The sequence below is a fragment of the Moschus berezovskii genome, chromosome 13, assembly GCF_049115385.1.
Source record: "Moschus berezovskii isolate FMDL1 chromosome 13, NW_MosBer_1.0, whole genome shotgun sequence".
Taxonomy (NCBI): Eukaryota; Metazoa; Chordata; class Mammalia; order Artiodactyla; family Moschidae; genus Moschus; species Moschus berezovskii.
In genome coordinates, this window is record NC_142472.1 from 2,520,129 (window position 1) to 2,529,560 (window position 9,432).

The following is a 9,432-nucleotide window of genomic DNA, read 5'->3' on the forward strand; positions in this document are numbered from 1 at the left end:
GGATGGATGAGCTGGAGGGTTGAGATTGGAGACTGAAGGGCCCTCCAGGCTGTAGCAGGCCCTACCTCTGGACTGACTACATTTTCTTATTACATCAACTAGTTTGGTACAGGGTTTCTGCGGCCCTAACTGGCTCACGCTAACTATGCAGGTTGGGGGAAGAGTATATACTGTAGACATATACTCAAAGCATAAGTTGATGGTGATGGAATTTCTGCTGGTACTTTGTGTTTAGGGATGAGTGAGCACCCCTGAATGCTCATTACTATGAATCTTGACCTTCACTATCTCTTTTAAATTTTATAAATAGACGCTGATCTTCCCGACCTAGGGGCTGTCAAGCAGATTCTTTACCACTTGAACCACCTGGGAACCCCAAGTAGGGAAATAGAGTAGCTCTGTTTTCAGTAAATCAAGTGGATTTCCTTATTTATACTGCCATCTACTTCCACATGTTCCATAAATTTTGGAGTAATCTGCTCTTTGGCTTAGAAACCGAATTGCCTTTGTTACAGATGACCAATTAGCCTTACATTTTGCATTGTTGAATTTTAATCGCCTGACCCTTGATTTTATAGGGAACAAAGTTCTCTAAAATCACAAAGAAAGACGTATCCTTAACATCATCCAAGAAGTGTATGGATACAGTCCAGATTATAATTCAGAACTGAAAAGGATGTATTGGGCTAAACTGTCTAAAACCTAAGGCGATAACCATGACTTGACTTTGTTGCCCTGGTGGCAGATATATGAGCCACATGTACCTAACGAGGAAGTCCTGGCATTCTTGTATATCTTAAGCACCACTGCGACTCTTCAATTTAAGGACGTGACATTATAATCTTAGAAGTTGCAAACTGCGGGTGCAGAGTGAGAGCTTGGGGCAGGCTGCTGGAGCCTGAGTCTGTCCTACAGTACTGCAAATTGAGGGCTCGGGTTTCCGTGGTTTTAAGCTTTGAGCCCCTGTGATTCCCTAAAAATAGATCATCTAGACAAGGCGACTTACTCTCTTTTTTTCACTTAAAAAGAAAATAGGGTTTAGTTGCTTTACAATGCTGTGTTCGTTTCCGCTGTACAACGAAGTGAACCGGCTGCATGTAATCCCCTTATTCTTGGAATGTGAGTTGTTTGTGAGTTTTCCAGACGCCGCTGGGACAGGAAACAAGAAGAAGAAAGGAACAGACTGTGGATGAGATGTCTACAGATTCGGGAAGAGATGGACGCCCTTCCAGCCATTTCTCCTACAACTCAGCTCCCTTAAATTGCACTGCACGGTCGTCTTTGCGGGGGGTGCGTGGGGGAAGGAAGTGATGGATAATTTTGCAAAGCTGTGTTGAGGTGTGTCTCCTCCAGCACGATGCCAGTGAGGGCGGCCAGGGTCCTGGGGCAGACTCGGGAAAGGTTTAATCCTTGAACCCTGCAGGAGGGAGGCAGGGGCCCCGCGGGGTGGCAGGCATGAAGGGCTTTTGCTGAACCCTGCCAGCCTTCAGGCATTCCTGATCGGGGAAAACACTTTAATTAATATGTAAAACAGCAGTGGGAAGAGCAGCCAGGTTAATTTCCAAACCACATCACTGCGGGCTGCATTCCGGTTGTGAAAGCCGGGGACCCTTCCCGGGGTTGCAGTTAAAGGCACAGAGGTGCTTTTGTAAGTGTGGGAGCCGCCTCCGAGGTGCCCGGGGCCCTTTGATCTGCCCGCACCGTGCATTCCTCCTCTCGTGCTCAGCAGCGTTGCCTCCACCGGGCAGGCTGTTGCTTTTCATCTGCAGCGCACCCTCCGCTTTCTCCCACTGGCTGCTGGCAGTTGCCTGGGACCAGCCTGAAAGCGCGTCGATGGGGGAGAGTGGCGGCCTTGTATTCTCTGTCCTGCTGCTTCCGTTTCTCCGCTGCTGCGGCCTCTACCTGTGGAATGTGCGGAGGGGGCCCTCCCTGTCTGGGCTGAGACGGGAGCGCCATTCCTGGGCGGAGGTCTCCAACCCTAGGCGGAGTGTGTCACGTCCTTCCCGTGCTGAGCATCACGTGGTCCCTCCAGGGAGAGGTGTGTGAAGGAGCTGGAGCCTTCCCTGGCTTGGACAGGCCCCGCTTCCCGTGGCACTGGACCGCTTAACCCAATTAAAGAGCAGGCGCAGCCGAGATGCGCGGGCCTGTGACACGTGTGCCCTCCTGGCTCGGCCGGCTCTCTGGCGCGTCTGTAGGCCGCCCTCCTCTGAGGCTCCCCCCAAAAGGAGAAGCCCGTGCACAAATGATGCCCTCTACTTACCTCTCCTTATCCGGTCAAGTACCCCATCCTGCCCGCTGGACGCCGCGCATCTCCAGAATCAGATAGGGATGTTTTCTTGGGTCATGGACATCTTTTACTGATTAAAGCTGCGCCCCCAGGAAGAAAACCATATTTGTGCCTGCATGCAAAATGTGCCCACGTCTAAGTAGTTCTTCGCACAGCCCAGTTCCAGCGCAGTTAAGGCGTCTCCTCCAGCTTTCTGTCCCGTCTCCTCGGTCACTGCTGCCATTGGCAACTCCACTCACCACCTGGCTCTTGCCTGGAGCCCCCCCATCCCCGCCCCCCCAGCCCTGGCGCTGGTTAGCTTTCCATCAGAGATCCTGGCAGGTGTCTTGCCTTGAGCCCCGGGGCCCCCCGATGGCCTTTACAATGAAGCCCCAGTGCCAGCTTGGCAGCACGGCCCCCTGAGTCCCTCCCCTCCTCAGGGGGTGCCAAGCACCTCGGGTTTTCCCACATTTGGCCACCCGGCCTTCCTGACCTCCCTACACGTCCTGTCAGCCCCGTGTGAGTCTCCGGTTTGTCTAACACATGGGCCATTCTCACTCCCTCCGGGAATTCCTTGCTCCGAGGGACTCACGTGCTCCTCCGAGCACCACTCGGTCAGCCTCCCATGCCACTCAATGTTCTCACTGGTGGCTGAGCGCCTTCTGCCCTCGACCTTGGGCTTCTGCAGGCACCGTTTCTGTCATCTGGGTCCTGCTCTCTGAACTGGCCAGGGCAGGGGCAGCCTCAGGTTTCCACGGGAAGGACTGTTGGGGGGCGGTGAGCTGGGGAGGGCGCTTATCCTGAAGCTGAATTTCATGGCAAGGACCACATGCCCTGCCATGTGAAGTCCCTTCAGTCATATCTGACTTTGAGACCCCATGGACTGTAGCCTGCCTGGCTCTTCTGTACGGTGGACTGCTGTGCCCTCCTCCAGGGGATCTTCCCAACCCACGAATCGAACTCACAACTCTCAACGTCTCCTGCATTGGCAGGGAGGTTCTTTACCACAGGCGCCACCTGGGAATTCCAGGAACGACTGTGTTCTAGCTTATATCCAATATATATTTGGGGTGGCTTGAGGGCTGGAGATAATACAGGGCAGGAGCTAAGGCCCCAAGCCTGAGCCTGTAACTATTGCCCAACTGGTCGACCAGACCCACAGCAGGGCCTGGTTCTGCAGCCTGCCTCAGAGTCCACCCCACGGGGCAGCTCTCTGTCCACCTCAGAATCCTAGGGAGAGGCAGGAACGTGGGGTGAGCAAAATGCTGCACGTGTCGATGTGTCCTGAGCTGGGCCAGGTGCTCAGTCGCTGGGAGCCTCACTTACCCAGCTTGTTGGTTCAATAATACTACATCTCGGGGTCATTGTGGGGTTAGAGATATCACCTGCTCAAAACAGTCAGCACATTGCCTGCCACATAAAATGTGTGGAATGAAAGTGGGATATTGAGGGAAGATGGCTTCATTCTGGGACTGTACCTTGCCTGGGAAAGTGGCTCCTTAGAGGTCTGGGGGGTAAAGAGTGGAGCCCTGCTGGGGACTAGCCCACCCCCACCATCACTGGTCCTCTCCCTCCTCTTGCTCCTTGACCATTTGCGTGAAGGCAGAGGGTCTCCATGGGGAAATGAGGCTGAACATTTAAGGTTCATTCACCTGATTAACACCCAGCAAGATCTGCATCCCTCTGGTCAGAGGTGCTAGGGCTCAGAGAGGCTCCTTCCTGCTGCTAAGGTTCATTTTTGTGTGGTTCTGCTATTTCTTCCTTTGTGACGTTTTCTCCAAGACTTCGAGGAGGTCTGCAAGGAGGCTGTGAGGCTGAATTTTCCCTCTTGTTGCTGATGATGTCAACCTTGTACCTCTTTCTCACAGGGCTCCACTCTGAACTCCAACCTGGAAAGCGTCCCTGTGGACCTTATATTAGGGTAACTATTGTCCGCCCTTGTGTAGGGGGCCTTTGCTGCTTGGCATGAACTCCCATCCGTCACAGTAACCCAGAGGCTTATAGTGACAATAACTGTGGTTTGCAGAGTACTTAGCTGCTGGCCTTGAAGCCTTTGAGGTAGGGGGTCCCGATTTACAGCTGAGGAGACCACGGCTTGATGAGATGAATGTCTCACCGGGAAGCCAGCCTCCCACTCCCGGCCAGGGGCACCATCAGCGTCCCTTCACACCCGGGCTGGCTTTCTCCCTCACAGAACCGGGAGCGTTCAGCTGAGGTTGTCGTTCTTCCAAATTGGATTACACATAAATTCTCTCTCCCTCCAACATTCAGCAAGCTTCCTGGCAGTCACTAAGGACTCCTGGCCTAATTGTTGCCACGGGTGATTTTCTCAAATTGCTGCCCTGGGCCCAGGGCCACCGCGCCGATTCACCACGCTCAAGAGATGCCTTGTCAGATCTCAGGTGACCTCAGGTCATCCACCCTTTGATCCACCTCCCGCTCTGAGCCCCAGATTAAATTTAGGAGTTGCGTAAGGCAAGGCGGACCCTTCTCTTTCCTTCAGGAGTGGCGGTTGGCGTGAGCTCCCGGGGTGGGCAGCTCTGCTCCTCCCTGCCTTCACCCCAGACCAGAGTCGTCTGGGGGCCGGCCGCAGGTTCTGCGCCAACATCATGGGCGATCACCAAGGACTTAGAATAGCCTGAAGGTTAAAATGCTGGACTTCAGATCCCAAGGGGCCCCACTGCCCTGTCCTACTCTATCAGAACACTTAGCCCCCACTTCCTTTCCTGGCAGATAGATTTATGTACTTGAGTTACATTTTGTTTTTTAACACCAAAAGCATTTTGTATTGGGGTATAGCTGATGAGCAGTGTTGTGATAGTTTCAGGTAAACAGTGAAGGAACTCAGACATCCACATATACATGTATCCATTCTCTCCTGAACTCCCTTCCCATCTGGGCTGGCACATGACACTGAAAGGAGTTCCACGTGGTCTGCAGCAGGTCTTTGCTGGCTATCCAGTTTAAGTACAGCAATGTATATGTGACCGTCCCAGAGTCTTTAACTATTCCCTCCCCCTGGCAACCATGAGTTCATTTTCTAAGTCTGTGAGTTTGAGTTACATTGGATGGTTAGAAAAGTTAAAAAATAATCAATTTGGAGGGCCCTATATGGTTTTATGGTGGCTTCCCAGATGGCCCTCATGGTAAAGAATCCTCCTGCCAATGCAGGAACCACGGGTTCAATCCCTGGGTTCGGGAAGATCCCTGAAGGAGGAAATGACAGCCTACTCCAGTGTTCTTGCCTAGAGAATCCCATGGACAGAAGAGCCTGGCGGGCTGCAGTCCATAGTGTCGCAAAGACTTGGGCTTGACTGAAGTGACTTAGCGCGCACATGGTTTTATGCTCCCTGCGATTCTGCTGCCAGGCTTGGAAGCAAGTGAGTGCGTGAGTGAGCGGAGGAAAGCTCCGGACCTAAAGGAATCAAGCTCTTGAGTAAAGAGATGGTGACAAAATATGTAATTGAATTTCTGCAGAGGGTCAGTTAGAGCTTCTTAAAAGCCTGGGGCAAATTGGAAAGCACTCACAATTTATGGAGAAGATAAATCACACATTTTCAAACATCTGACACCATATATTAGCTACCTGAGATTTTAAAATGTCTCTACTGAAAAGAGAACCCCCCCAGACACACACACACACTGTCGGTGGGAATGTAATGTACATTGGCAAAGCCATCGTGGAAAACAGTACGGAGATTCCTTAAAAGAGTGAAAATTGGATTGTTCTACAGTCCAGCAATTCCACTCCTGGGCACGTATCCTGAGAAAGCTCCGATCTGAAGATACATGCACCCCAGCGTTCACAGCAGCACTGTTTACAATAGTCAAAGCACAAAGGCAGCCTAGAGGTCCGTCGACAGAGGAGCAGACGAAGGAGATGTGGCACATATATATCCACACGTACAGCAGAATACTGCTGAGTCATGAAAACGAGTGAAACGGTGCCATTTGCAGCAACACAGATGAATCTAGAGATGACCATGCTAAGTAAGGTGAGTCAGACAGAGAAAGGTAAGTACGTGCTATTGCTTATGTATGGCATCTATAAAAATGATACAAGGGAACTTATTCACAAAATGGAAAGGACTCACAGACATCAAAAACAAACTTCAGGTTACCAAAGGGGAAAGTGCGGGCAGGGATAAATGTGGAGCCTGGATTAGCAGATACATGACTGCATAGAAAAGATACACAGCAAGGACCTGTATAGCCAGGGAACGGTATCCAATATCTTGTAACAAGCCTTTATTACATTATACATTACATTCATACAGGCTGAGGGCAAGAGGAGAAGGGGGCGACAGAGGATGAGATGGTTGGACGGCATCACCAACCCGATGGACATGAGCTGGAGCAAACTCTGGGAGATGGTGAAGGACAGGGAAGCCTGGCCTGCTTCAGTCCATGGGGTCGCAAAGAGCTGGACATGACTAAGCAATGGAACACAACAATAAATCATAATGGAAAAGAATATATATAGACATATAATTGAATCACTGTGCTATAGACCAGAAATTACCTCAACATTGTAAATCAAGTATACTTCAAAAAAAAACAACAACGTGGGAGTACAACTTTTCAGAAATAAAGTGGAATGACTCCACTGTAGACCAGTGCTGTTCCATGACTGGGACAGTCAGGGCCATTCTGGGATCCGCACAATTCATTCCAGCCGCTCAAATGGTTTCATCTGACCACCTTTCTAACCTGCTCGTCTTTCCTTTCCCCCTGTTTTTCCTTTGTCTTCTTGGGAAGTATCACCTTAGTAGGGGGCACACCCATCACGTTTGACCGAGTGTTGAATTTAAGGGAGCCCGGAGGTGAATCCTTCACATTGAATTTTGTCTATTAATGAAAGTCCGTATAAATCAAGGCTCCTACAGCTCTGACATGAATAAAGTATTGCACCTGGAGGCAGCAGGATGCGCCGTATTTTACTGTCTTCATTAATCTGCAAATTTGCCGTTTAAGGTAGAGGCTGCCCGTCATGGCAGCGAGGAGATAGTCTACTGTTTTCTTGGATCAAGATAATGTTCTTTCTTTAGTAAGGAACATCTTTTTTCTCTGATAAACACCTTGCTGTGCTTTTCTGAGGGTTTATAAGGTCACTTAGTCATATTCTGCTTCAGGATTTGGCTAAGTCTTTGAACCCTATCTTTAAGCATCTACTACACAGAACCTAGACAGCATCCGTTAGACATCACTTTGCTGACAAAGGTCCATATAGTCAAAGCTATGGTTTTTCCAGTAGTCATGTAGAGTTGTGAGAGTTGGACCATAAAGTAGGCTGGACACTGAAGAGCTGATGCTTTTGAACTGTGCTGGAGAAGACTCTTGAGGATCCCTTGGACAGCAAAGAGATCAAACCAGTCAATCCTAATGGAAATCAACCCTGAATCTTCACTGGAAGGATTGATGCTGAAGCTGAAGCTCCAGTACTTTGGTCACCTGATGCAAAGAGTTGACTCTGGGGAAGACTGACGGCAGGAGGAGAAAGGGTTGACAGAGGATGAGATGTTTAGATAGTATCTCTGACTCAATGGACATGAGTTTGAGCCAACTCTGGGAGACAGTGAAGGACAGGGAAGCCTGGCGTGCTGCAGTCCATGGGTCACAAAGAGTCGGACATGACTTAGTGACTGAACATCAGCAGCAACAACCCTTTACTCGGGTCAGATGTGGTATAACTGTAAAGACCCCAGTGAGCCCAGCAGAGACTCCACGACTGGATCCCCAGGTTCCGTGAAGGAGGGAAAACCCAAGCTTAAGTCAAGGTCTAGGCAGGAAAGTTACTGTGAACTCTGGAAAAATTGAGACCTTAAATATTTTGGCATAGTCCAATCCAATAGCGAAAGTGACCTAGTCTGACAGTTATTCAGGATGTACAATATTTCTTATAAACTATCTTATCTACCAAGCAGATTCTTCCGTGGGGCCATCTGCTCAGTTCTGCAGCCCTCAGCTGTTCTTGGAACTGAAAAAAAAAACCCTGCTATGGGAAAAAAAATCAATTACTTCTCTTATAGAGACATAGATTTAATGTGTCACAGGAATAGGTTCTGTGGAAAGCCCTAAACTGATCACACTGATTATGCCTCCACTTGATTGAGGGATCTTAGGGTAAATAAAGTGTGGCTCCATGTAGGGGCTGTCAGATGATGTAGGTTACCATTTTAATAACGGATTCGGCAGTTTTAGGAAGAAGGGTATGAACGCCGTGGCATTTTCACACTGAAATAGATTTCAGGCATCTTTCCTGTCGTTATGTCTGGTTGAGGCTCTTTTCCTGGTGTTTTTGAAGCTGTGGTTCTCTGCTACTAGCAGTTTCAAAAACAAAAGCTTTGAATTTGGCTCCATTTGGGGTTCAAGCAAATTAGTGCAGTTCTGGTTTGTGCTTGAGGTGCTGTTTGGTCCACGTCTGGCGTGGATGCTGTGTTTGTGAACAGGGCCTGCTTCAGCTGAGCCCGTAAGTGACAGGAAAGGCTTGCCTGGCAGCGCTTGGTGGTAATTGAAAGTGAAAAGTGAAAGTGAAGTCGCTCAGTCGTGTCCGACTCTTTGTGACCCCGTGGACTGTAGCCTACCAGGCTTCTCTGTCCATGGGATTCTCCAGGCAAGAATACTGGAGTGGGTTACCATTTCCTTCTCCAGGGGATCTTCCCGACCCAGGGATCGAACCCGGGTCTCCCACATTGGAGGCAGACGCTTTAACCTCTGAGCCACCAGGGAAGCCCCCCAGGTGCATTTGCATTCGTGTCCACAGGGCCTCTGCACTCCCTCCCAGAAGGGAGCGTGGGCCTCCCTCCCACCCCCATGTTCAGGCTGAGCTTGGGGAGAGACAGCAGGGTGTCAGTTGGTGGATAAATGCAGATGTTGAGATGCCTGACTTCTGCTCCCAGCCCAGCACACCTGCCCATGGGACAGACACACACCTGTTAGTGCTTGCATTTGCTGCTGGGACTGCGCGGGGTGGGGGCTTCTGAGGGGCAGGGCTCCGATGAGCCCCACCGAATGGCCAGTGTGTCTGTCCTTCCAGGCAGCACGCTCAGCCCTTCTTCCATCCACGGGAGCTTGGCGGTCCCACCAGCTCTGCCCTAGGTCATAGCACTGCATTTTCACACCCGAGGAAGGTCAGGCTCAGAAGGGACCGGATTGGAAAGCTCCAT